This window comes from Oncorhynchus kisutch, linkage group LG22 (genome assembly GCF_002021735.2).
Source record: "Oncorhynchus kisutch isolate 150728-3 linkage group LG22, Okis_V2, whole genome shotgun sequence".
Classification (NCBI taxonomy): Eukaryota; Metazoa; Chordata; class Actinopteri; order Salmoniformes; family Salmonidae; genus Oncorhynchus; species Oncorhynchus kisutch.
Genome location: NC_034195.2, coordinates 6,425,374 through 6,451,387, shown reverse-complemented (window position 1 = coordinate 6,451,387; position 26,014 = coordinate 6,425,374). Strand labels below are relative to the sequence as shown.

The following is a 26,014-nucleotide window of genomic DNA, read 5'->3' as shown; positions in this document are numbered from 1 at the left end:
GGGCCAGTTGAGAACACCTTTATTTAACCAGGTAGGCCAGTTGAGAACACCTTTATTTAACCAGGTAGGCCAGTTGAGAACAAGTTCTCATTTACAGCTGCGACCTGGCCAAGATAAAGCAAAGCAGTGCGACAAAAACAACACAGAGTTACACGTGGGCTAAACAAATGTAGAGTCAATAACACAATAGAAAAATCTGTATACAGTGTGTGCAAATCAAGTAAGGAGGTAAGGCAATAAATAGGCCAATAGTGGCGAATTGGTTGTTGATCAATGCTTGACAACCTATTTTCAGATCTTGCCATAGATTTTCAAGCAGATTTAAGTCAAAACTGTAACTCGGCCACTCAGGAACATTCACTGGGGCGGCAGGTAGCCTAGTGGTGGGAGCATTGGACTAGTAACCTAAAGGTTACAAGATCAAATCCCTGAGCTGACAAGGTACAAATCTGTTGTTCTACCCCTGAACAAGGCAGTTAACACACTGTTCCTAGGACGTCATTGAAAATAGTTAAATAAAGGTAAACATTGTTTTTGTTAAATAAATCAAATAAAACACAACTCCAGCATAGATTTGGCCTTGTGCTTTAGGTTATTGTCCTGCTGAAAGGTGAATTGATCACCCAGTGTCTGGTGGAAAGCAGACTCAACCAGGTTTTCCTCTAGAATTTTGCCTGTGTTCAGCTCCATTCCATTTCTTCTTTATCCTGAAAAACTCCCCAGTCCTTAATGATTACAAGCATATCCATAACATGATGCAGCCACCACTATGCTTGAAAGTATGGAGAGTAGTACTCAGTAATGTGTTGTATTGGATATGCACATAACACTGTATTCAGGACAAAGTTATTTTTTTACTTTATCGTGGAGTAACTACAATGTTGTTTATCAATCCTCAGTTTTCTCCTATCTCAGCCATTCAACTCTGTAACTGTTTTAAAGTCACCATTGGCCTCATGGTGAAATAACTAAGCGGTTTCCTTCCTCTCCTGCAGCTGAGTTAGGAAGGACTCCTGTATCTTTGTAGTGACTGGGTGTATTGATACACCACCCAAAGGGTTAATAACTTCACCATGCTCAAAGGGATATTCAATGTCTGCTTTCATTTTTGTATTACATTTTTTTTTACCCATCTACCAATTGGTGCCCTTTTTGCGAGGCATTGGAAAACCTCCCTGGTCTTTGTGGTTGAATCTTTGTTTGAAATTCACTGCTAGAGTGAGGGACCTTACAAATAATTGTATGTGTGGGGTACAGAGGTGTCATAAAAAAAGATCACGTTAAACACTATTATTGCATACAAAGTAAGTCCATATAACTTATGTGACTTGTTAAGCACATTTGTACTTCTGAACTTATTTAGGCCATAATAAAGGGGTTGAATACTTATCAACATAAGACATTTCAGCTTTTCATTTTGTATTAAATTGTTTGACATTATGGGGTATTGTGTGACAAAGAAATTGACATTTAATTGACATTTCATCTATTTTAAATTCAGGGTTTATAACAACAAAATGTGGAAAAATTCCGTGGGCTTTAATTGTTTCTGAAGGCACTGTAAAGGCTATTGCTGCGAGGAGACCATTTTCCACCCAAAGTACAGTAGGGCACTGTAAACATAGACCTGCCTGTCTGTTTGTGTATTAACAGCATGCTCTGAGGGTTTTATTTGACTGAGGCCTTAGAGCACTTTGCTGTTGCACTGCATTACATAGACCTAGGCCTGGGTTTGGTGTTCATTAGGTACCAAATGGAAGAAAACAGGCCGAAACAGGGAAGAACTTCCTGTACTTCCTGAATAAGAAAATCCCATTACATTTTTTCATAGCAAAACATTGTAAAATGTTTTCCGTTGCATGCCCTAATGAACACAACCCATGTGTAGTACACACAGGAGGGATAGTTAGAGGGGACTGGTGAACTAATCAGGTTCTGCTTCCTCTACAGGTCTCTCTGGTTACAGAAGGTATTCTCTGGGTGGTTTGGCTTCAACCTCCCCCTGTTTCTACACCGTATGTATTTATTTAAACTAGGGCTGTCAAACGATTTAAAATTAATCGAGTTAATGACATTAGTTAATTGTGATGCATCGCACACACACATTCACTCAAGTACTGTTAAATCTTCAGGCATGCTAAGGGATTGTTCTCCCAATTTCTGATTGGACGGTTGACTGTACGAACAAAATCATACTTTTTTGTGATAGTAAAACCATTTTCGGTGTAACCTTAAACTACTAAAAAACAAATAAAGTATGTAGAAAAGATCATGGAGATCATATATTTTTTTATAAAGATCATCTTTGAGAACTAACAATCACCATTGGAACTGTAAAATGTACATGTGTTTTCCTTAATTGTTGCTCAAAGCTGTGCGCACAGTGCACTACAATAGAGACAGCCCCACCAAGACCGAACGCGGGAACTTTGACAGCCCTAATTTAAAAACGGCCCTCTCTCGGTGTTCCTTTTCTCTCAATTTTCCTTTCAGATATATTCGGACAAATATGTTTGCTATCGGTGTTGAGTGTGTGTGTATGGTAAATAGCAAGCTACTTGTCATCTTAAGCACTCTGGCATGTGAAGGAGCTTTTCTGACAACAGATGGAAGTGTGTGTGTGTGTGTGTGTGTCGATGTGAACATGTGTGAGAGGATGAGGTATTGAAATCGGAGTACATTAGCGTGTGTGTGAGCCACGGGTCCTTCGCATACTCCAAATTAGTCACTGGAGCAAATCTATTGAACCATGTCCAACTATTTCCTCCTCTGCTGGTCTGTTCGACAGTGTCCATTTTGCAGTATTTTGTCAGCACAAATCCAGGTGCCGGAGAGGGTCAAGGCTACTGGGAGGAAAGGGGAGAGGGGGAGGAGGGTGGTAAGAGGTACTGTAGATTTATTAGATGTTTATCCAAACGCCCCCCTCTCTGGCCTCCCTCCTCTCCCTCCCTCTCCCTCCGAGTGAGGTCGACTTGTTGTAAACTCATCCTGTCTCAGGGCCTCACTGGAGCCTCATTAGGTGTGGAATGTGTTTATGGGTCAGAGTTGATCCGTATCCTGGATGTTACTGTCACAGGGTGTGTGGTGCTCATCCAAGGACTGCTTAGATAGAGCCAATAGCCTGTGTGTATTCTGTACTGCTTTCTTCATACCTACTCTTGACTTGGTTCATTTTATAGCCTTGCTGTCAGTGCGTAGGCCACATTTTGATGCTACGATCATACGCTCTTCCTAAAGCACTTCACGATGTAGCAGTTCTGCGACTGTGTGTTCTATGCCGACTGCCCCCTCCCAGCATCTACGCCTGATACCGGCCTATCTTAATGGTGTGAGAGAGTTTGCCGGCGTGTGTTCTGTTCAAAATGCAGCATGCCCTCCCGCAAGCCGGCACATTTTTTTTATGGCCTCTTACGCCCTTCCCTAAGTTGCCACATATGTTGCAGTGCCTTTTGAAGAAGCCAATACTTCGATATTAGCGTTTATGAAGGTCCGCGGTCTGTAAGACACACAGCCGCACGTTAGTACTGGCAACATGGCTTGTGTTTTAACACTGCGAGGTTGGGTCGGAGATGAAAGGCACCTCCTCGTTTCCAGGCTAATCCACACGGACAGCTATGGCCCATGTGACTGGTGTTACCTCCCCCCCCCTCCTCTCCACCACCGCCCTGACACTCACCCCTTTGAATAGAGCCCTCTCTAATTCACCCTAAAAGGACTTCTTTCCAAAGAGGGGATTACTTCACTGTGAAGGGAAATCACAGGGAACTCTGTCGTCCTTGGGGGGGGGGGGGGGGGGGGGGGGGGGTGATGGCCAACATTCCTAATGATCCAGACTGGTGGCAGCCACCGAGGGAGTGGAAGGGAGCGCACAATGTGGGATTGTAGCTGTTTGGAGTGGGGGAGCTTGTTGGACATCATGTGGGATGGAGAAGGGTCCCTCTGGCACCCAGGCTGAGCACACTGGAATTCACAGGGGTTTCCTGGAAGCAGCTTTCTCCCCGTCCTTTAAAACGTGACATGTTCATTCAGCCATCTGTCAGTCCACTCTATCAGGGGCTTTGGGAAAAACGAGCTGTGATTCAACAGACCTCGGAGAGAGCGAGAGCGAAAAATGAGATGGAGTAGAAAGGGAGAGAGGGAGAGAGGGAGTGAGTGAGTGAGTGAGTGAGGGGGGGGGGGGGGGGGGAATCTACTTGAGTTCCAAGCATGACCTGTTCATTAGCCAAAGTAAGCAGCTTCATAATTGACTGCCTTTTTTTCCCGGGGCTCTTGGAGCAATTTTGAGAATAGTCTTGACTCCAGTCGGAGGATGTTGAAACAGCGAAAACCTTTGCTTTGAAGAGCCTCTATTGAGCTGCAGTAGCCATGGTTACCATCAGGGCCCGCATAAGTGGGAGAAAGGGCTAATTCCCCCAGTGTTACAACCCAGCCAAATGGTACAGAGAGACAGAATGGAAGGTAGACCTCACTTTCCTTCTGCCCCCTCCTATCTCCTGTTGCGTAGCCCCTCTTGACTGGCACAGAGCATGACTTGTTGTGGATTTCTGGGGAAGACCCACCCCTCCTCCCTGCCTCCTTCCCTCCACAGTTCAGACCACAGAGCCATTCTAGGAAGCATAGCCTGGGCCTCATTCCAAGGAAGAGAGGGGGAGGGGGGTCGGGGTCAACTCACAAATTACTAAACCTTCTTCTCTCTGCCTTGAAGGAAGACACAATTCCCAGATATTTGGAGAGTGTATTTTGGATGGTTATGGAAAAAAATAACAGGGTCACCTCCTGCTCATTTTGAGCATTCCTCAGTTTCATCGGTGAGGGCAGGCAGCTTGTATCCCTGTGGTGGACTGCACTTGGTGTAGAAAGCCAAAGTCCTGGGAGAGGAGACATGTTTTTTTGAGTGCGGCTATATGTAGGCCTACTGTTTTTCCAATTTTCCCTTCGTTCCTCTGGCAATGTGAAGGTCTTGACAGGCACTTGCGTTTTGACAGAAGTTCAGGGTCATTTCACCACGCCGACCGCTTTGCGCGTAATCGTATAGTTTTAACAAACACAAAGCACAAACCGGAGCAAACCGGAGCAAAAGGGATTTTTAAAATATTTGTTAGCTTGCTTTATCCTGGATTAATTACAAATATGTCTAAGATGCCGAATTTGACAAACACATGATTTATTTCAGCAATGATGTTTCACCGTCTGTCCCTTGAGGAAAGGCTGTGTGTTCCATTTTCCCTGAAGCGTCATAAGGGCGTCTCCACCACTTTAGGATCTCCACTTCTGCTGGATACTCTCTCCTAATAAAGACTCTGACTTGACCAGAGGAGCTCTCTCTCTTCTCCAGCCCTTTTTTCTCTACTGATGGATTGAACTCCCCTCCCCACCCTCCTCTCTTTCCCCTATCCCCCTCCTCTTCTCTCCAGCACGGCGGTGGCGGTATAAATCCGGTGATTAATCAAAAGGAGAGGGCCCATATCCCCTGCCTGCCTGATTTGTCCCGGCTCGTCATTGGCACAGAGAAGTGCCACGAGTGGCTCTTACATCAGCACGCCATCCTTGCCGACATTGTCTGAGGCTCCGCGCCTAAATCATCCCATGACTCACATTCTCCGACTACACTACCTGCCATGAGAGGAAAGGAGGGGAACGGTGGGAGTGAGGAGAGGATGGATGAACTGACTGGCAGAGAGGTCGTCTTTATTTTTCTTCCTCTCGCCTTTCCTTTTTTCCCCTCTTTCTTTGCCGAGGCCTTTGAAAAGTGCTTGGTTGGAGCAGCGCGGTGCCTGTTTCCGTGCAGAGTTTCAGCTGTCGCTAGGATCCCCTTCGACAGATTTATCGCCCTTTTGCGAATCGCCCTCACAGGGGCGGCTAATGGCCCACCGAGCTCGACTGCCAGTTAGTTACTGCTTCGTGTGTGTGTGTGTGTGAGGGGGGGACTAGCTAGGCCTCCAGGCAGTTGCCCATCCAATTAGTCCTTTCAGTAAACAGGCTGAAAGGCTTCTGCAAACGATGAACTCTGGCCCTCCTCTTCGGTCTTTGTTCCCTGTACTTTGAGTGGCCGAAGTTTCAAGGCAAAAAGGACTTGGGACCAGTCAAAACCCATCCCTTCAATCACAGACTGTTTTCTCATTACCTCGCTGGGCATGCGTAATGCGAGTAGGGTTGCAACATTTGGGTAACTTTCCCAAAAATCCCTAGTTTTCCAGAAATCCTGTTTGGAAGGTTCCCTGAAATCAGGAGGGAATAAGCAGGACATCTGGAATATTCCATCCCGAATTTCTGGAAAACCAGGGCATTCTTGGGAAGGTTACCGGAATTTGACAACCCTATGCCTGAGTCAGAGTGACGTCATAACTATCTTCATTGTCGTCACCATCACTGGGAGGAAAAACAACCGAGCAGTTTGTGAGAAAGCGTTTAGAATATGTGATTAGTAATGAGTTCAACAGAGCAGCAGAGGCTGAGGTCATTCGCCACAGAGCCTAGTACATGTTGGAGAAGCTGAGGCTTGCCTTCTAACAGGGCCTACAGAAATGGAACTCGGTGTGAGTGGAGCGACGGTGTGAACAGCACAGCGGGGCTTTAAAACAACCAGCGCTGAAGAGCATTCCATGGCCACTGCTGAACTCTGGGCTTAGGAGAGCTCCATCAAAGCAGGCGGTGTTAAAGGGGCTGTCTGGACAAGGCCCGAACAAGGATAAGTGACCGCCCTCTCTCTCTCAATCTTGTGCTCACTCACTGGCCCCTTCTCTGCAGAAAGAAGAGAAAGAAAAGAGAAAGAAAGAGAGGGGGGAGGGAGTGAGACAGAGAGAGAAAGCAGGTTCTCATTTCCTTTTGTCTCTGCGCCCTGCAAATTGATCCTCTGGCTCAAAGTGAAATGGCTTAACTGCAGTATAAACAGACTGCCGCTGTTCCTCATAAGGACTAGCATTAGAGGAAATTGGCGGTGTCGGGAGCGAGAGAGAGAGAGAAGGCATGGCCAGAAGAGCAGTGTTTAAACCCACGCACTCACTGCAGCCGACGCGCCTGCGCTCCCAGCGTGACTAATACCAGAGGTCATCAGCTCCAGAGGTGGCGGCCATTTCTCACAGAGAGCAGTCGCTGATTACGCTGGTGGGTGCAAGTGTGTGTAACTGTGTGTGTGTTTGAGCCTTCTGAGCAAGTTATCCAGGAAACGCCAGAGAAATGGGTCTCAGGCAAGCGTGATTAGTCGTGTAATTTCAGAAAGCCATGACACTCACCATCTGATTGTTCTGAAATAATTTCTGTAGTTTGAAACGGGTAAGATTGGCAGTCCTGAATTACTTTGTTGTAATTTATATCGATCTCTGAGATACTGAGCATGTTGGTGCACCCAAATTGGCCATTTTAATTCCTAAGATTCAGTTAATGTTCAATAAATATAGTACCCAACATCAAATTTGGACCAAACATTTTCCTACCAATGAGACATGAGGAATCCAATAAAATGGTGAAAAGCCACTATACGCTGATCCCACCCCAACAACCAGTATACATTAGCAGTTCTCTAAGTCTGACAAGTAGTATGGCGCTGCAGCTTGGAGTATTGCTTCTTCAGCCTATGTCATTTATTCCCTGTGAATCTGGTGATAGTTAGTATCCCCTATTCAGAGAATTTTGGCATTGAAGTTGCTTGCATTATTTTTTCATTATTGTGGCCAAGCCATTCAGTTTGTCCTCCTCTTAGCAACCAAATGCTTCAGCCCAACTCTCCCTGAATAGTCCATAAAGTGGCAGCTCGCTGAGAGGGCTATCCCTATGGTGCAATTCTCATATTAATAATTTTCCTACAAGCCCAAAACTTGATGGAAAAATGGGCTAGGGAATAAAGTGTTGTGGAAACCATAATTATATTACAATTATATTATAAACCATTACATGACAGTCTTATGTTTGTCAATTAAATTATTATAAAACAGCTCTATTTAATGTGATTAGTGACATTTACCATTAAACCCAACCCAATAAATGTACCATTGTAAAACACTATCTATGGTGCGTTTTGGGACTTTTATCATTGAAACCATTAGAACTACTATAGCCTTTTGGTTTACTTGTTCACCAGGAATGGTCTAACAGTAACTAATCCAGATCTTTTTTGTAGGGAATAAACCACACACAAAGGGGCCATTTCCTGAACACAGATTAAGTGTAAGAGAAAGACAAACTCAATTGCTTTCATGGTGGACTGGTTTGAATTGTGAGGACGACCACACAATGTATTTTCATCATGAGCAAAAGCTATTGGTCTCTACCTAAAATTGCAAAGGAAATCTTGTGATCTGTTGAATAAACACAAAAGACCAGCAAAATGAATAAAATATAATGAAGCAAAACTTGGTACTTTCACACTAATTTATGGTAAATAATGCAAGCGACTCCAATGACAAATTTCTGAACAGGGGAAAATAACCATCAGATTCACAGGGAATACATTGCATGTATGAAGAAGCAATACTCCAAGCCGCAGCTTAATACTATGCATTACTATGTCAGACATTAAGATCTGATACTGTATACTGGTTGTTGGGGTGGGAGGGGCCGTGGGTGTCTTTAGATTTTGGGGGGGGGGGGGGATTCATCACGTTTTACTAATTCGTAGGAAGAAGTTTGGTCCACGTTGGATGTTGGGTACTATATTTTCTTGAATATAATCCTATCAATTAAAATGTCACATTTTGTCTTAATCATTTAGCTACATTTCTCAGATTAAATTATACTTCAACCCCCCAAAAATTCAGGAATGCTAATCGTATCAGTTACTATTTTAGAACAATCTGAGATGGTGGGTGTCGAAAACGCAGCGTGCTGGAAACATGAGCCCCAATGGCATTCGATTAGCTAACATGAATCAAAAACAGGAAGTGGAGAAGAAAAGCAAGACTGAGCGCTGAGCTTTTTGAGGATCTTGGGTTACGCTGAATACCACAGTGGGGCCCGCAGTTTTATGCAAGGTGACCCGACCACTCCCGTGTCAAACCACGTGAAGACTACTTCTGTCCTAAGGGCCTTAGTTGTTTTGGCTACCCTAAATGGTGAACATAGCACAGGTTTTTTTTCTCTTCTCGATCATCAAATAAATAGGCAAAATATGTTAGAAAAAATCTTGTGTAAGTTCCATTTAGCCTATGTCTTGGCCATGTTCAGTGTAATGTACAACTATGCTGTAATGTTACCAGGCCAACAAGCCTTTCTGAGGGACCACTATAGCCAGACACACATCCCTGCCCCCACTGCACTGTTTATTTGTATCTGGACATTAGCTGTTTTTTGTGCTTGAACTAACGAGGTCATCAAAGTATGATGCTACACTCAGGCAAGGAGAGGGCCAGGACTGCCAGAGGCTAAGGAAGGAAGGGAAAAAGGAAGGGAAGAGTTTAGAATTCCTCTCCATCTCCCTACCGCCATCCCTCCCTCCACCCCCGTCTCATTGTGGAGCCCCATATGCTGAAGGACACTCAGGAGAGAGGCTTTGTGGGTTTTAGGAAGGGGGAGGGGGCTCCTCGGCTCCCGCTGTCTGCTTACTGTATCTCGGTCACGTCTCGTGTTTTAATCAGACAGTTACCGTGGGTTTCCTCTCTTTCGCTCCTTCCGTCCCTCCATCCTTCCCTGTTCTCACCTGTCTGTCACTCAGTGGGTGAGAGCAAGGGGGGAGAGAGAAAAAGTGCCGCTGTCCTTAGACAACCTCCAGCAATTTTTTGGTATTTATTTTACTGTTGAAAAGCACATATCCCAAATATAAATATGTTAAAGTACACACACTAAAAGGTAAAAAAAAAAAAATATATATATATATATATATATATATATATATATATATATAAAAAAGACAACTGTGAAATTTGAAGTGGTAGGTCTGATAGGATAGGTCTGATAGGAAGTTGTGATGTCATTGTCCCTCCCCCTTGTTTGAGTAACAATGGAGGAGCAATAGAGAACAAAAGACCAAAGACCCACCCCCCCTACTTGTGCTATGTCATGACTTACCTGGGCCTCCTATTGAGATGTGCCTTTTTGTTAAGTAAATCAGGTGTTAAATTAGGTGAAAAGGAGGCTGGAGGGACACTTTAAAGCCTGATAGACAGCGGGGACTTGCATAGTGAGTATGAGCAGTCGACTTGTCATCGCCATCACAGCAGCAGCACAGAGGAGAGAGGCTGGCTGGAATCTTAAGGTCTTTTCATTTCTGCTCCGCAGTTGTCCATTTCAGCCCCGATATATCGGTGAGATATTGGAATCGGACGATGCCGACATCGGCCCCGATGTCTAGTTTAACGCCGATGTGCAAAACCGATGTCAAAGCTGACGTGCTATATACCTATATAACGTAGGTAGATGACGTAATGGCGCCACATTAAAATGTACACGTGCAACACATGCAACACAGCATTCCTAACCTGGCCCACAATGTCTGCTGTGTGGATCGAGCAGTCAACAAGTCGAGCAGTCATTTGAAAGACGAAGAAAATTTCAGCGAGACAACTCAACGCCAAGATAATGGAATTCATTGTCCTTGACAATCAACCGTTCTCTGTAGTGGGTTATGTTGGCTTTTGCCGACTGGTCGAGCACCGATACACACTACCAAGTGCGCTATTTTTCAGATGTTGCCTTACCGGAGTCACACAGTAATAGCGTCACTGCTACTTCACGACTGACATTTGGACCAGCGACCCCGGACGACGCTGGGCCAAATGTGCGCCGCCCCCCTATGGGACTCCCACACACGGCCGAATGTGATACAGCCTGGATTCGAACCAGGGACTGTAGTGACGCCTCTTGCATTGAGATGCAGTGCCTTAGACCGCTGCGTCCATGTGTGTGTGTGTGTGTGTTAACTATTTATCTGTACTAGAATGCTTAAAAGGCAGCTAAAATGTTAAATATCGGTCATCGATAATGTGTTTGTTTTTTTGGCAAGGAAAATATCGGATATCGGTATCGGCCAAAAATTAGCTCCATAATATCGACAGAAACATGGCAAACGTTGTTTAGAATCAATCCTCAAGGTGTTTTCACATATCTATTCGATAATCTATCAGTCGTGACAGTTGGTTTCTCATCAGAAGCAAACAAAAAATACTGCAGCTGGAGATTATGCAATAATTGCAACGGAGGACACCAAGCGACCACCTGGTAGATGTAGTCTCTTATGGTCGACACCTTGGGGAAGCGACAGAAAGCCTAAGCTCATTCGTGGCCCATTCACAGCCATATAAGGAGTCATTGGCATGAGGCGGTTTCAAAAAATGCGGCACTTCCTGATTGGATTTTTATCTGGGTTTCGCCTGTAACATCAGTTCTGTGGCACTCACAGACAATATCTTTGCAGTTTTGGAAACGTCAGAGTGTTTTCGTTCCAAAGCTGTCAATGATATGCATAGTCGAGCATCTTTTCGTGACAAACTATCTTGTTTAAAATTGGAACGTTTTTCATCAAAAAAGTCAAATAGCGCCCCCTATATCCAAGAAGTTAACACAGCTATGTATGAACAAAGTTCATTAGAATTATGTCCCCCGGTGTGTACAGTGTTTATTAGTGGCTGTGCCTGGCTTTTGTTGTAGACAAGGCGTCGGAAGAGCCGGAATATCAAAGAGCAAGAGGAGCAGCTAAACTAATGCTGTTGGGCCCCAGTGTTCCCATTTCCCACTAGCCTCCCCCCTCCCCTTTCTGAGCCATGCTGTGGAGCGCATTGCCATGGTTAACGTTGAGTGACAACCCCCTGCTTGATAGCCAGGTAGTCTCCATGGATACGCCAGGTCATTAAAAGGGAGCTGGGGAGCGGCGGCTCTGGCTGGCTGGTATCAACCTGACAGACACTGAAATAAGATGGCCCTGTGGCCCCGTGCCAGCCCCCCGTCTGACCCTGGCCCTGGCATTGCATGGACCGGCAGCTCTCCTTACAGCCCCTGGGCTCACTCACTCCCTGTGGAAATGGAGACCGTAGATAAATGATTAGTGGCAGCTTTATGCATTCCCCAGTCCCCGGCCTCATGAGTGAGTATATGAACGAGTTTTCATGAGCTGGTGGACATTTTGTGCCGTAATGCTGTCGTAGTGGCTGTGTAAGTCTTGGAATGCATAGAGCGCTTTATCTGTGGCAAGACTGCTTACACTGAAGAATGACCAAAGCCACTTTGGATAATATGATTCTCGGTTAATATGACATCCTTTGTTTTTGTTTTTTACAGAAGCTAATTAGTTTTATTGATTTCACTGATTTCACTCATTTGTCTTATTGATTTCACAAATGTTTTTTTAAGTACCAGACTGCCAGTCCATATAACTATATTCTTGACTGTGCTCTCTTGGCTTCACACATTTCAAAGATGACCGCCAACTGGCTACCCTTTCAGAAGAATCTCTCTTGCGGTTTGAAACTGCGAGGTGAGGAGGGGGTGTTTCACAAGGGGCTGGGGGAGGTTTTGACTCTGTCGGCAGCCCCTCCCTCCAGGGGCTTGCTGCAACAACAGGAACCGCAGGCGAAGACTGAACAAACCCATGCCGTCTATAAATAACCTGGTGGCGGGCATCTGGGGCTCTCCTGGGAGGTGGCACAGGCAAGAGAGGCAGCACGTTCTCTTGATTCGAACATGCAGTTAAAACCGCTTTTGTCCTGTCGCCAGGGCCCACAGGGGCCTCCCTGCTCTCTTCTCTCCTCCTCCTCCTCCTCCTCTTCCATCTCTGGGAGAGGGCAGTGACAAGAGGCTGGATGGGTTCAGTTCACACAAGGAGCTCAGTGATGAACAGGACTCACCTTGAGAAAGCAGCTTTTTATGGCATTGGACTCGATATGCAATGAAAAGGGACTTGTCGGAGGAGTGTCGCCTGTCTACTTTATTGTGTACTATAGTGGCATCTCCCTTTACATGAGAAGAGCGGTATCAGCCAGCCCGCCAAACACCCTTCGGTGACCCTCCAAAAGGTAGCTGGAGTAAACGAGAGAGAGGAGAGGAGGGAAAGAAACGTGTGTTTTGGGGGCTTCGTGATGTGCAGAGCTGAGAGGAATGGTTATCCTTTCAGAAGACCGATAAATGGCTGGCTGTGTGTCTGATTGCAGTGCTAGCGTGATGTAAGGTCTTACAGTTGGACAGGGACTGCAGTGGAGCATGATGGCCGTCGTCTCGCCAGAGCTTGGAATGCGAGACAGCCCTCTTTTCTCCTCCACTCTGGGCCCCTCTCTGTCCCCCAATGACTGTATACGAATGGACAAAGCCATCGATCACGTAACACCATTCATTCCTATGTGAAGACTCAATAGCGCAAAAATAAGTCAGATGTCATCTCATGGAGACATAACATGCGCAGTTTGAGCTACACCAGAAAGTGGCGTTGCAGGCTAGCTCAGTGCTGCCCCCTCTCATTAAGTAACTCCAGCTGAAGGCCGACCGGGGTACTGCAGGCTGAATAGCAACTCAATTATCCTTAGAATTTTTTCTGTGCGATTTATAAAATAATCGGTTCAAGGACGTGCACCTGGTGTAATAGAAGCAATTATAGGTACCCCGATTGTCTAAGAATTTGTATTTTATTTACACGAAGATTGACCACGAAGATTGCCATTTTCCCATTCACTACAATGGGGGATCCTGTTTTTGACAAACAATGCCTGCAGTACTGCGGTCGGCCTTGAGCTGCGTGGCTTTAATAAGAGGGGGCAGTCGTTCTCCCCTGCTATCACCTTCTCTAACTCTTTGTCCCTCTCTTCCCCACTACTTTCTTCTCTGTTTTCTCCTCCCATGCCCATTTTCACTCCCAAACTAAAAATATAATTGTGTCCTCTAGAATTGAGAGAAACATGTATTTAATTAGGCTAGATGTCATTTGAACTGGAGCCCCAAGGTAAGAGTCTGTTACACAACTACTTTTGGATCTTTTTATAACGTTGTGTACAGTTCTATCAGTCAACGTTGGGAGTGTTCTTGAATCAAATGCCTGCATATTTTCTTTATGTTTGGATTCAGCAGTCTTGCTTTGTTACCACCCCTTCTGGTAGGGTTTTTAATTTCAACATTGGCTGCTGAAAGCATGTTACCTTGGCTGTGATGTGTTTGGTAATCATATCTGTATGAAACCCTCTGGTCCAGCGCTGTGTACTGCCGTGGCTGTTGTTGTGTGGGTAAGTAATCCCAGCAGGGCGTTGTTTACCGTGTGTTCTCCCCTGACGGAGGTGAAGAGGTGCTGAGCTGTTGTTTGTCGAGGGCTCAGCGGGCTGTCTCAGGACTGCAGAGATAAGGGCATGACTAAGCAGTGGACAGAGAGAGAGAAGAGGGGGGGGGGGGGATCGTCAGAGGCCCTGCACTGCTTATCTGGATCTTTGTGCTCCAAGGCCCGGCCCGCCCCTCTGACTGAGCTCTCCGGTGGGTGACCTTGACAAGAATGTTGGATTATTATTGTAATAAATACCGCTCTGGTGGAATGGCCGGAGGTCAGGAGGGGAGGGAGGTAGGGAGGAGGCGGGAAGTAGGGAGAGAGGGAAGAGGGAGGGAAGGGAGGGTGCAAGGGGGATTTCCGGTATTTTCCACAGCACAGATGGGACTTTGTTGAAACATGTCGCGGGGAGACCGGTCGGGTGAGAGCAGCAGATTGGCCTCTCAGTTTGGTGTCCCAGAACTGTTTACTACTACTACTACTACTACTACTACTTCACCGCTCCAGCAGCAGCCATGTTGTTTTTCTCAGTCTACCCAGTCTACCATCTGGATTTGTTCAAGGGAAGCCTGGGAGTTGTGTTTTTGGGATGGGGCTTGACTGAGGCGCACTGTGTGTGACTGGCATTCCTTTGGCTTAATTAACTCCCCGGCAACAGAGCTAACAACCCTTTCATACAGGTTTTGTAGTTTTTTTTTTATCAAGAATCTCCAGCTCATCTCAAAATGTAAGTGCTCTGTTCATTTTGTTACTCGGTGGGGATGTTGTACAGTACGGAGATCGGAACTAATGTGAAATTACACCCTTGTGAACGGGATGTGTGAAGATTTCAAGTGGCCATGGTTTTTTTGGGGGGGAGGAGGGGGCTTTTGAGTTTAGTCTCCTCCCATTACCACCAGCACACAATTACAGGCAGAGGCCCCAAGCCAGCCAGCCACTGTCCGAGTTGAAGGGGGAGGGGTAGGGCAACAGGCAGGCGAGGGGGGGGGGGGGGGTCATCAGCTAGGCTGACAGAAAAGAGGAGCAAAAACCTGCTGGGTTCTAGCCAGCCAGACAGTTCTCAGACAGGAAGGTACTGCTGTAGTCAACCGTGTCCCTTTTCTTAATACACCACTGAGCTGCCAGTTCCCCCAAGCACTAACTCTCTCAGGTAGCAGCAAATTCTCAATTGGCTCTCCGCAAGAGGAAAGAGACAGGCAAGTGGGAGGCAGAAGGGGTGTCAACTCTTTTTTTCCTCTCTCTGCATATGTAGTCAGAGTTGCTGTGCACAAAGCCTTGTATGCCCTTCCGTGCAAACTGAATAAAGACGTCAAGCCATTCGTGAAACTCTAGTTCAGTTATCAGGCAATCTAAGGTCTTTTTCAGCTTGCTTTGCTACCTTCTGGTTTCATGCAGGCTCCTGTCCCTGAATACTGATAAGCCGGAAGGCTTTCTCTCTCCCCCTCTCTCGTTCACTCACTCTGGCTCTTTCTCACTCTCTCGCTCCCATTCCCTCTCTCCCCCTCCTTCCCTCTCTACCTCCCTCTCTCTCTCCTCCTCCTTCCCTCTCTACCTCCCTCTCTCTCTCCTCCTCCTTCCCTCTCTACCTCCCTCTCTCTCTCCCCTTCCCTCCATTTCTCCCCCTCTACTCTCTCTCTCCCCTTCCCTCCATTTCTCCCCCTCTCTCTCTCTCTCTCTCTCCCCTTCCCTCCATTTCTCCCCCTCTACTCTCTCTCCGTGAAACACTATTTTGCTTGTTATGCCGTCGTTAGAAAAGCTTTTCCTTCCCGCTGTCTCTGGTCATATTACACCCAGTAGTCCGGGCTGTGTTCTCAGGGAACACAAACACTTCTCAGTGTGTCTACTCGCTCTCTCTCTCTCTTGTACTCTGTCCTCCCTCCCTTTCTCAGATTCTGTTTTCACGCATGGGCTCAAAAGCAAAGAGGCATCGGAGGTGGAGCTGGCAGCGATCCATCAATGCTGAAACTAGGGCGAGCAAAGGGAAATGTAACCTAAACGGCAGGCTAAACCAAAGAGCACAGCCTCTCAGTAAGTAGAGACACTGCCTTTGTACGCTCGGCGGAGTAGCTGGTGACTCCCCTGCCCTGCACACACAGCGCCTTTTCCACGTTCATTTCTAAACGGGCATAATGTAGGCGTCGACAATGTCTCGTGAAAACTCGAGTCCTGCAACAACGCCGTTTAGCCGGGGGGCCGAGAGCATAAAATCAAGGGTTTGCTTCCATTTCCTTGTTTTTTTGTTGTTGTTGTTTTTGGTTGTTGCCTGAGTGCACACTCGTATTCAGGCAGCCTGCGCCGTGCTTCGGTGCCTCGGCTTTCAACTCTGAACAGAGCCCATTGTTGTCTGATGTCTGTGTTAGCCGAGTGTGCTTCTAGGCTGTGTCTCCAATCATGCTGCCTCAACCCACAGAGAAGAGGCTAAAATGCCTAGCCGCCTAACCACAGAGACACCCAAGAGTAGCGGAAATTGACGAAGGTAGCTTCATACAGTTGAATGCATCAGAGCAAACGAGAGCTGTCGTAATGACTATTCCTAGCCGCAGTGACAATAACGGTTTAATTGCATAACGTCTAGCGTTCTCTCACTAACAAGCCTCTGCGTTCAACTGTTTTGTTGAACCAGTAATTTGCCATGTGATCTATAATTGACAGTCATTTTTGTTCAGCCATTGGCTATAGGCCTTCTGTAGCTCAACATTGAACAATGCCCCCCCTCTGCTCTGTTGTCAAGTGCCTCCTACTCAGTCAAGGCCTCTGCTGAATTGTTGAGACCAGGCTATTGGCTGCTTGCAAAGTACAGGTGTTGTCGGGGTTACCACCAGTCCTTGCTTCCTCACAGCCACTATCTCTCTTACACACTCCCTGTCTCGCTCTTTCGTGTACGCACACACACACACACACACACACAACTACAATTGAATTGTCATCGCCACAGGCAGTAAAGAAAGGCATCTCTTTTGTTAAGCACCCTCTGTGGCAGCAGGAATCCAGTGAATGGCCTCTTCAGGTAAGGCCTTGCCAACAATTATTCTCTTTTAAATCAAAGCTGGTTTCGTTTACCATAGAATCATAGCGAATATCAAATTGACCTCTTTATTGAATTTTCTTATTTTTATTGTCTGTTCTAGTTTCTCAAGAGCTGCTTGATTTAAAAGGCTGGAGACTTTGATTTGATTGTGTTTCATTTAGTTCGGTACAGTAACGGTTCTATTTTGGTTTCACTGCCTCGTTGATGTTGTTAGGATGTGAGAGGGCTTGGCGTAGTCTCTTTCCTCTTAGCAACAGGTGAATAGCTGGCTGAGGCTGTTGCTAAGGGCCCGGAGATGAGGGAGGGAGGCTGGATTCTCTGAGCTGTTCTGAAGGCACCGCCTCAATCTGCCTCTCCCTTGGGGGGGGGGGGGGGGGGGGGCTGTTTGGCGAACCCACCCTCCTCCTCCTCAGCATAAAATGGGTCACCGAAGAATACCAGTTCTTCCTAGTCATTGAGCATGTTGCTTGGTCCTTTAAAATATATATATGTTTTATTGTCACAGTGACATGTTCTAGTGTCAGCCGTAGTAGTATGGCACCCCTGGAGCAAGTTAGGGTTAAGTGCCTTGCTCAAGAGCACATCGACATATTTTTCACCTTTCGGGTTACAGGCCCAACGCTCTAACCGCTAAGCTACCTGCCGCCCTTTTGTGCATTGTAGAAAGAATAGCCGATGGCAAGGTATTCAGAGTCGGACTTATTGTGATGCTGTTTGCCTGTTGAAATCTATTTTGCTGTGGCAGTTTTAATTGATGTCCAACTCTCTCATTAGACTTCTCTTTGAGTTGTGTCAATAATGGTTAAAGGGGTCTGTTGAGGTGGATGTTGACCCTTTGTCTCTCAATGTGGGAGGTGGTGTGATTTGAATTAGCCAGGGCTCAGCTCTTGCTGTTGACTAGCAGGAGGCTCTGCGTGTGAACTGTAAAACAAAGGTTTCTGTAGTGCCCTGGACTTGCACGACTCCGTCAGCCATTTCTGCCCGCAGTTCTCTCACACCTTCCCTTTACCTGTCACTTTCTGTGGTGTGTCTGCTTTCACCCGCAGCAAGCTCTCCCACGCTCACATGCTAAACACCAACTGGGGAGTCTCGATCATTACCTCACAAAAAAAAGGCCTAGCCAATTATACAAACCTTATATGGTATTTTAAAGAAGTGGGTTGTTGAACAAATGGGGCTTCAAGTCTTTTTGTGGGATAACGTTGTTTCTGTTAAACCATGCCTTTAAAAAAAAAACATGGCAGTCTCTCTGTGCTGTGTCTGCAGTCCCATTTTAAGTCGCTTTCAATCATCCGTTGCAGAGTGCCCGGGAAAACATGTCCGTTTGGTTCCATTCCTCTCAAAGGGGAAGGAGGGAGAAAAAAATTGTCAAAGGCCTGTTGTATGTAATTGTGGGATGCATGTTTGAGGAGGCGTACTTTTAGCTGGCAGCCAGATGCTGGCAAGCAGCGTCTTCTCTTGAAGATGTTTTCTGTCCTCTAATGAGACACCGGGCAATTATGAACAAACTGCCTCCTCCGTGAATCTAGGTTACAAGGGGGAGGGTTCAGTGTAGCCATGCCTGGTCTACTCAGTGGGGCTATTAAAGTGGTGGTTGTCTTTTGTTGTTTTTTTCTTCTCCCCTCTCTCTTTCTCGCTCTTCAGTTTGAGGCTTGTTCTCGGGCTTAGAGAGTTGCTTGGAGACAAGAAACAGAACCCCCACCCCATCGCTGCTTTTCACTTTCGACTCTGTGGGCTTTTGCTGGTTTTCTTTTCTCTTTTTTTTCTCATGCTAGCGTTTAGTCATTTTCCACTTCTCTGTCTCTCTGAGGTTTTCAGTCCAGACAACGCAGCATGTCATTTAAAAGACCACATTTGGTCACAGGAAACTGGCAGGCGTTCTCCTGTGTCGTTTTGTTTTGACAGTGCTGTTAGGCCTGTTCCATGAGAGACTAGGGAGGGGGCAGAGCTGGTTGAGAGTGTCTTGGAAGGCTGGTTGAAAGTGCCTGGAGAAGACTCTCCCGACCACTCAATTTGGTGCCTCCAGTGTGGTCACCAGAGCGGCTACCAGGGCCCAGGGAAACTCAAATTACAGGCAGCCTTGTGTTTCCACGAATCAGATTTTCAATCAATCCTCCTCCCTAATTATAGGCATGGGCAGTTAGTGCCTGATTTGTTTCACGGGCCCCGTGGTATGGCCTTCGTCAGAATGTTCTGGCCCGGTGCCGGCTAACTCAACAGAAACTGTGTAACCACTCACAACATTAACACGGACTACTCATTCCCCTTTCTGCGCAGACTTGTTGGGAAAGTAGTGGGTTTTTACAGACCACTTTCTAAGGCTACTGACTGTATTGATTCCTCTGACACTGAGAGATCAATATTTAGACTCTTCTTATCGGAGGAACAATGGCGGTAACAGTATTGACTGTTGTTTCTGTTGTTTCTGGGCATATGAGAAATGCAAAGTGTGCTACTTCTGGTTACGTTCCGTGGTCGAGGTCTGTTTTAGAGATCGGACACCCCCACGATATTAGTTTGAATCTGTCCTGTCCAGATCTCTGGGTTGTGTGTTTGTCATATGCTATTCCGAGTCATGTTGAGTGGCTGTGTGAATCGTGTCTAATAGGGGCTATGTCAGTGTGTCAGGTGTTGAGCAGCCCTCTAGCCCTATCATCTGTGCATGACTCATCACTTCTCCCCCAAGTGCTGGTGCGGGCATGCTCAGTGGACCCAGTGTGGGTGAAGGGAGGCATGTTGGGTAATGGGCACAGATTTACACAGTATCACCACAGCACGGTGATTAATTGCACTGTGTCCTGCAAAGGACAGCTTCTGTGTGAAATGGCCGCCCCCCCCCCCCCCCCCCCCCCCCCCCACCAGATTTTTGAAACTCTCTGGTACTGCTAGTGCAGTGAATAAATTGTGGTAACCTTTGATCTGGAGGCAAGCTCGTTAAAATGATGTAACCTACATTTATAATGTTTGACATGCACAGGGAAGCCGTTCGGCATGCCAACTCCAACACACTCCATGTTCTTTGCACGGTGTTCCCGGGTTTTGGTTCAATGGTGGACTTTAGGCTACGAAGCTGAAGTCAATTGACACACTTAGTTACGCAGGGCGTCTGCTAAGTCAATAACCCCCCCCCCCCCCCCTACCCCCATTAGGCCAATGACTGTTATGACTGGTGGTGTGAAAGTATTGCTTTTATGGCGAGAAGTTATAGTCCAAGGTCTTTATTTCATTTTTTTAAAATACCTTGACTGTGAAACTTGTTGAAAAGAATGTTTTGCTTTTCCTGCCAGTTTCCGAAATGGAAACGTTATCAAGCCTTTTCATGATCTGCATCAAAGTGACAAGGGCCGTTTTGGGGATGTCTAGATCCAAAGAGAAATGCCTGGAAGTCGTCCTCTTTTGAATTGCCGGAACTTTTGAAGTCCTCACTGCCTGCTTGTTTACACAGTTGGGATTAGAGCTCCTAACCTGAAAGGCTGCTCAGAGAGAGGTCCATCTAAACATAGCGTGACATTAGTTCAACTTTGTCAACACCAACAGGGTTCAGTTGAAAGGTTGCGAGTGATTGATGAAAGATGCACTTTGATCTCTCAATGCCGTGCTATTTCTACACTTTTGCGAAGATTAAGCGGGGTGTCTCGTTTCAGTTAGGTGTTTAAAAAACTGTCCTCGAGGGCGGGTGGGAGGAGTAAGGTCCTTGAATATATTAGTGTTGCTTAGCATTCTGGTAGCAAGGCATCCCAGGCACGTTGCCACGTTTATGTCAACAGGTGTTTTACTACCTGCATCAGTCAATGGTGGGGTCAGAGAAGGGGAAGGTCAGGGGAAGGTCAGTGGGTGACTGATTTTAATTTAAGCCTGTAAAAACACGAGAATGTCTCCAATCAGTTCAAATTAGCCTAGAGGCCAGTGGACCAAGACAAATGTACTCTCAAAGAAATTATTGAGAATTGTTGCTTAATTTCCTATTCTTGTTCACTTCTAATTTGCATCAAGTCATATATTTTTCTTTTTTCATTTAGTTTCTAATACTTAGCATAATGTTGATGCAGGCTTTGTGTAATATCTCAATTGGCCATCTATATAATATTGTCCAAAATAATATTGTGGCATCAACCCCATCCCTATCGTTTTCCCCCATCGCTCTCTCTGTTTTTGTTTCTAGGCAGAGGGCACTTCTCTCCCCTGTCGTTATGAAGGAAGGGGGACTTGTATGGCAGATGTATTTCCCCTCTCCTGATGTTACTGGAGACTCCTGACACGGCCTGAACTCTGCTCCCTCACCACTGCCTGACTCCGACCTCCCCAGCAGGGGGGGGGGTGACCCGTCCCCTCTGAGAGGGATGTTGGGAAGGTGACATCACCCACCCGGGGGCCTCAGGGATCTGTTCCTGAACCTGAAACACTTACCCGGCAGCGGAAAGGAGGGCGTGGGGGCGCAGAGGAATGTTCTGGGAACTCGATGGAATTGAGGCTGTAACACACTCGCCTGCCAAAACCTAATTTTTTGTTCCGTGGGTGGGGGGGGGGGGGGGGGATTCCATTCCTATTATACCAGTCGTCTTTTGCCACAGACCTTTTCCATACCTCTTTTCCCCCCTTCCCCTTGTTTTTGAGTGATTGTTTTCCGCCTCTGAAAGGCTGTCTAAGGGAACATTGATTCTCCTCACTCTGCCAGGGTGAAAGTGGATATGGTTGTTTGATGCTTTCCAGACCACTGGTTTGTGGGGACCCTTAAGATAATGCCCAGGGGCTTAGCAGACCAAGGGTCTGGTCTTTTGCAGCCAGCAAAACGACATGTGGAAAAACAGTCATGAGCAGGGGTGTTACCCCTTAAAAGGCTTATAAAGTATAGGACCGTTCACTTCTTTCCGTTTTGGTATGGCCTTATTAGCTTCGTGAAGCTGTATATTGATATAAAGACAATATTTATCGACTGAACAGCGATGTGGTTCTATTGGAACCTATGCCTATTAAGGGCACGTAAATGATTTCACTTGTCAATCAATCTCAAATGCTTTTTACCTAGTAGCCCCACATCTCCACAGCAGTCTTTTCGTAAACATGGCACACTGCAACAATTTGCATTTGCAATACTTAAATCATATGCTGAACAGTAAAAAGAAGGCCATAAACGGTTTATGTTTGGGATTAAACTGTCGTTGGACAGACGCAATCCGTTTACATCTTCCGAGTCCCGGTTGCAGGGTGTGGGCAAAGCACATTGTGTGTGTGCGCAGGCTTGGCGAAGTGAAAACTTTTGCAGAGACAAACGACCACTAATAGTGCACTTCATCCCCCAAAAGCAGAAACCGGTCCAGGAATACTGGATGTTTTTGTTGTAGGCTTCGGGTTGGAGCTGCCACTGAGGTTTTGTATCCATTTAGATTTCTGCTTCCCCCGGGCTAGAGACTGGGCCTCCCTCCTTTTTTTTCTGCAAAGAAATAGTGTATGCATAGGCAGGGTTTCTGTTTGGCCGTCTTTTCCTGGTGTCTCCACTTAAGCTTTCGGTTTGTGTTTGGTGGTCTCTCGAGCCAGTCGTAAGCATCTTTGGTTTGGAAGGATCTGACGCTAGGGTATGTAAGCATGCTTTTGGTCGACGGTTGGAAGAATTCCTCTTCGATCACTGCTGTTTTCAGGTTTGCTTTCGTCTCTATGGAGCCTACACTTGCAAATAAGCGTTAGCCGTTAGCTTATGATAAATTGTTGCTTGTTTTTCCATACTGGAGACTCCTGCCGACAACAGCAAATAAATACTTGACTGTGTTCTAAGCCTCTGGCATTGAAAAATGTGGTTTGTCTTTACAAGCATCAGTTTCATGAGAGCAGCACGAGGAGGACAGGTGGCTGAGCATGATGCCCTGACTGTAATCCCCCAGTAATCCTGTCTGAGGCCATGGGCTCACTTACTTCTCCCCAGCCTGATTAAACAGGGAGATATGACTGAGGTTCACGTCCTGCAGATGGGCTGCCGCAGCAGCTTTACAGGTGGGCTCAGTCTTCAGGTTCTGAAGGGCAACAGGTTTAGGTTTGAGCGATTCACCCTGTGATTCTGTAGTCTTTATAAAGGTGGAGAGAGTGAAGTCTTGCCTCATGCCAGAGTATAAAATGTTAAGTTTCATCTCAAAATTGAGATGTTCCCTGAAAATTCCCCTGCAAGGTGTGGGGTGATGAGTCACTCAGACGGTACGGTTCTCGCCAGGCCCCAGGAATGGGAGAGCGTGACTTCGCACAGAGCCCTCGCAAACAGTGTGGTCGTCAGATTTTTTTTTTTAACAGCCAGACTGTAAATCCAGGGAGCTGTAGTCATGACCAGCACGGTGATGGAGCGAATGAGAGAGAGACATTGAATTTAGCATCGAAGGACAACCACTGAGTGAGTGATCACACAACCACAGGAGTTTCCCCAGACTGGAGGATTTGGCTTTGACTGATGAAGTTGTGCTCTCTTGGATGCTAATCATAGACGAGCCCTTCTTGTGTGTCAGCCTGCCAGCCTTGCTGCAACAACATTCACGACTGGCTCAATTACAGTAGCGCCACAGAAACAATCACTATCTAAATTCTGAAAAGACAAGCCTATCCAAATGCATTTGAAATGCCCCCACCCCACTCCCTGCCCACCCCTGCCCCCTGCACTCCGCAGTCATCTGCAGCGCCATCTCTGATATTCAGAGGGCTCAATGATATCCTTGACGACAAGGGCCTTTAAGAGGCGGTCCCAGAGCTCCCTGGGCTGCTGAAGGCACCAGCTGCCGCTGCCTGGCGCTCCAATTAAAGGCTCCACTTCTCTCTGCTCAATTCATTAGGGAGCTTGTTGCTTACCGCCGAAAACACACGGCGAGAGCAACAATCCCAACAAACGGGCCCCTAAAAAGTCCTTTTGTGACCGTCCTCGGCTACACCCCTCTCTCTCTAGTTTCTACAACTCCCCTTTCTCGTATGCTCGCTCACAATAGAGCCTCTTTGCCGAGTGGGCTGCCACCTTATGTAAATACCTCGTGTCATCCACCACCTAGGTGTGGAAGTCATTAATGGTGGTTTTATCGCCGACGCGCGTCGTTGCCCCGTCCGTGGTGACAGCGTTTCGAAACATCCCCCACGTTGGTGTGAAGTGTTCTTTTCAACGTAGGACTTTTCTGGCTTGTATTCACAAAATATCCTTTAATACAAAGCTTTAAGACGCTTCAAATTTTGTGGAGTCAGTGTTTGCCTCTTCTTCAATTGTGTTTTATTTTACCCGACACAGCAAGACGGGTTGGTTTTTATCCAAATGAATTAGGCTCGTCAGTCCGTAAGCAACACTGTCATGGGGGTTTGTTTGTAATGAGGGTGATGATGTAGAGTCAAGCTCATCAGTACTCTCATACTCGCAGCACATCTGTTGTTGTGTAAATTAGGCCGAAGCTCATGACAACTCACTGTAGCCTACACGCCACCTTCCAAACATACAAGTCAACCTTCACATCGCTTTAGCCTCTAGAGTACAAACAGTACTACACAATCCCAGGTGTGCTCTGAAAAGTTGACAACGTAAGTAGTGCCGTCACAGGGGTTTGCCTACGATAAGGGCGTACATTCTCGAGAAATGAGTGCTGCGGATACTGGCTATGGTTTCCATTAATACACACTGTTACGTTTACTAGCGGTTCGGTTGACTGACTGCCCCAGTAGTTTTCAGCACCCTGCTCCACTAGCTCCAGGGCTTATTGCATTGTTTGTTCACAGGTCGTTGCCCCCCTGGGATAGTGGTGGGAACAAAGGGCAAGCCCTATTTTCTCTCTACAGTGGTGTGAGGGAGGCCATCTGCGGATTGGCCTTGATTGAACACATCCTCGTTGATTAGCCCTGCTTTTCAGCGGTTTGAAACGGCCCCATCAGCTCCTCCTTGGCTAGCTCCAGGATTTATTATGTTGGCGTCTGGAATCAGGAATCTGTCACAGCGCAACCTTCGCCTGGTTTCTCCAAGTAGTATTATCGTGTGTTCAACCTTTCTCTTGAAGCACTTAACACACAGGCTTTTCCCAAAGGCTGTAAATTGAAACCAGGTTGACTGAAGTGGATTAGGGAGTCTCCGCTTGTGATCATAATCATTTGGTGGGTGCTTATATTTGTCTTATTTCACACATGTACAAGTGTGTGTTATACACGTGTGAATTGGAAATGTGTTTTGCATATCCAACTCCCACTAAGACACCCTCGGAGAGTGGTGTCACGGCCAGGTTCAGCCATTGTCACCGGTGACCCTGGCGAAATTAGGGTTAAGTGCCTCGCTCAAGGCCACACCAGCAGATGTTTCACCTTTTTGTAGGCTCGGGATTCGAACTAGCCAACCTTTCGGTTACTGCCACAATGCTCTTACCCGCTAGGCTACTTGCCACCGTACATGCACCTTCCTCTCTGCATTGTAAGTAAACACCAAGCAATTGCGATGTCTTAAACAATTCTCCCTAAAGTCCCATCAATACTCTTGTTGAAATAGCAATTATATGATGAGTGTAGTTTTAGGAGTAGTCTTACTTGTACATATTTTCCCTTACCTCACGGAATAGTAAATAGGAAAGACCTCATTACATAAAGTATGGCCTCATTGTTGACGTTTCTAACACCGTACTGATTGTTCTACTGTACTGTTTTCTTTGGTGTTTGGTTTTGGTAATGTCGCTGTTTGGAACATAAGCCTAGTACTGCTATGTCAGTCTGTTGTTCTCCCCCGCTATGCTTGGGTTTGATTTCACGGTAAAAGAGATCTCTTACTAAATGCTGCACTTTCATGTGTGGGGCGAGTCAATAAACACCACTAATTAGATTGCCAAGTTGCCCCC

General features: G+C 46.5%; 1 protein-coding gene across 3 annotated transcripts in view; it reads left to right on the top strand.

The window, feature by feature from the left end:
* Positions 1-26,014, top strand: part of znf609a (zinc finger protein 609a) — a 179,390-nt gene that overhangs the window by 128,649 nt on the left and 24,727 nt on the right. The window contains exon 1 of one of the 3 annotated variants that reach the window (XM_020470030.2): positions 15,818-16,192. The exons of 1 other annotated variant lie outside the window; for it this stretch is intronic. The gene's annotated coding sequence lies outside the window, so the exon portion shown is untranslated. One more of the 3 variants, XM_020470032.2, reaches the window with a different exon arrangement.